Source organism: Staurois parvus, unplaced genomic scaffold (genome assembly GCF_062004578.1).
Source record: "Staurois parvus isolate SC_StPar_1 unplaced genomic scaffold, SC_StPar_1.0 ptg000287l, whole genome shotgun sequence".
NCBI lineage: Eukaryota > Metazoa > Chordata > Amphibia > Anura > Ranidae > Staurois > Staurois parvus.
Window position 1 is genome coordinate 16,802,344 of NW_028318083.1, and position 2,616 is coordinate 16,804,959.

A 2,616-nucleotide genomic window follows, 5' to 3' on the forward strand; every position below is an offset into this window, starting at 1 on the left:
AATTGTATATTTCAATGTAAGCCTTGAAGTGCCAGTGTTTCTTTAAATGTGCTGAAGCTTAGTATTTGAACATCAACCAGCAGGTCTCTTACCTTACAACTAGACAAATAACAGATATGCCATAACCTTGAAGTATATCTAAACAGAAACATGAAGCATTAAATTTATTTTAATATGCATTGCAGAATAAAGGTAACATGGTTTATGGTTTGTACTGTTCAAGAATTGAGTTTACATGATTAAGTGTTATGTTAGCTCAATAACATATGTGTGCTGTGGCAATATTTCCTAATAAAGTCTGGTCTTCTATGCACCTGTGTCACAAATACTATTAGCACATTACTGTGAAATGTAGCAAGACCTTGACTGGTCCCAACACATCTTTACTCAGATGCTAAACTCATGCTTTAGTGAAAATATCCACCTCATGCATATAATAGACATCTGTTAGAAAATCATAGTTAATACATGCCATGCATAGTGCATTCACATTTTAAATCTATTAAACAAAAATTCTAAATACCCGAATGACAAAAAATATGCAACTGCTGATGTGCAACAGTAACATCAGATGCACTGGCATTATTACCAAGCGTTTTTATCTGGAATCATTTTGATGAGGGAACCTGAAGAAACTAGATCTACTGGAATTCAGCTGAACTCAGGCATGTGTTCCATATTTTGTAAGGTTGGATAGCTTAGTCAACAAACCTAGATGGATTAAAGGGACAAGCAGCCCATGTGTCAGTGCTATGAGGCTTTGACTGGCTTTTAGGGTACAAATCAGCCAGATTTTGCTTGTCATTGTTGGTTCAATAGTTACTTATGTTTTTTAATTATTTTTTATCTAAGGAAGCTGAAAGGACAAAGGGACCTTTAACCACTTAAAGACTGGACTGTTTAAATCCCCTTCCAGCTTAGGGCATTTTTCAGATTTCAGTGCTGTCACACTTTGAATGACAATTACTCATGCAACACTGTACCCAAATGAATTTTTTAAATAATTTTTGGAGTCAGATAGATATTTCTTTTGGTGGTATTTATCCCTGGTATTGACCCTTGTATTTGTTTTGCAATATAAAGGAAAAAAGACTGGAATTTTTTACAAAAAAGGTTTTCTTAATTGTTGTTATAAAAAACTTACAAATAAATCATCTTCCTTCATACATTGATACCAACATATATTCTGCTACATGTCTTTTGTGAAAAAAAAAAGGAAATCATTAAACAAAATGTACGTTATTTAGTCTGTATGAAAGTTATAGAGTCCACAAACTATAGTATATGCATCTGAAAATTGATCAGTCTTGATCAGCACGAATGTCGCATTGAGAGTAATGGCTTTGTCCATGCAGCTGGTGCATACCAATGGAACTGCTTGTATGGGGATGCATGGAACACCTGCCCATCCCTGTGCAGATACACACAGTGCTAGCATAGGGTACAAATTGATATTTATTTATTTTTTAAGTCCGCAAACGTGCGAATAACGAAAAAACCTGTAAGTGAATCACAAAAAAAGTGCAAGTGCACAACACCACACGAAAAAGTGCACTTAGGGGTGTGCTTTGTCCTTCCCCCGAAGGGGATGGACCTCTACCCTAATCCCCCAGGGCACAAAGCTCCTGACAGGGACAAGGTTCCCATTTGGTCCACCTAGCCAAAAGGCCTGGCGGACCACCGTTCCTTGTGGCCAGCTGAAGCCAGCCACTCAGTACTTGGCCAGGGGGTTCTCCTGAAGAGAAAACCCCCTAGGGACAGGGGAGGAAGGAACCAAAAGGCCACACATCATCCCCCTAGACTTCAGGGCAGGCCCGAGGACCCACACCCTCCATCCTGTGAGGAAATAAAACACACACATAAGAGTGAAAGTGACAAAACGTGGGATAGTAATAGATTAAATAAATAAAAAATAAAAAAGTGGTCGTGCCAAATTGTGCACAGACCAGGCCCTGAGGCCTGTAGTAAAAATTGCCCTGAACTTAGCCAGAAGGCCTGGTCCTGAGGGCGCTGTGCAGAAAAAGTGGCAAACACAGTGGCCATGTGCCTTTTCACACTGTGGGGTCCCACACCCAGGTGTTACTAAGAGCACCCCTGAGGCGACCACTCAGGGGGCACTGGTTTGCGGACTTTCTGCCTTCCCAGCCCCTGGCCAGACTGAGATAGATCCGCTCAAATCAGGAGGTACTGGGCCCTTCTGACGTTCCAAAGGGGAATTACTCCCGGGCCCCAACTCCAATGGGCTCCCGGTTTCTGTTCCCCCCGTAATAACCATCAGGGCCCCCATCATACTAGCAGGGGTACTATACAACCAGTCATCCCCGCAAAGCTAGAATGATCGTGGAGCACCCCTGCTGGACACTGATAAGAACAGATACTACACTTGATTTTAGCCAAAAGGCCGAGAAGCGATACAAATTGATATGCCCCATGTGAACAAAGCCATATGATGACACTGGGACTAATGTAGTGATAATGGACACTGTGACTGGCTGTACTTTTAGGCCTTATTCAGTTCACTGTAGCTGTCGCCCATCCACAATATATGTACTGTGGGAGGTCGGCAACTGGTTAAGATACAAAGTAGCAGCAAGAATAAATTAAATAGATGGAGGA

At 41.4% G+C, this 2,616-nt stretch overlaps 1 pseudogene; it reads right to left on the reverse strand.

The window, feature by feature from the left end:
• Positions 1–2,238: 2,238 nt before the first annotated feature.
• On the reverse strand, positions 2,239–2,413 carry LOC149458404 (U2 spliceosomal RNA; annotated as a pseudogene).
• Between the last annotated feature and the right edge of the window lie 203 nt (positions 2,414–2,616).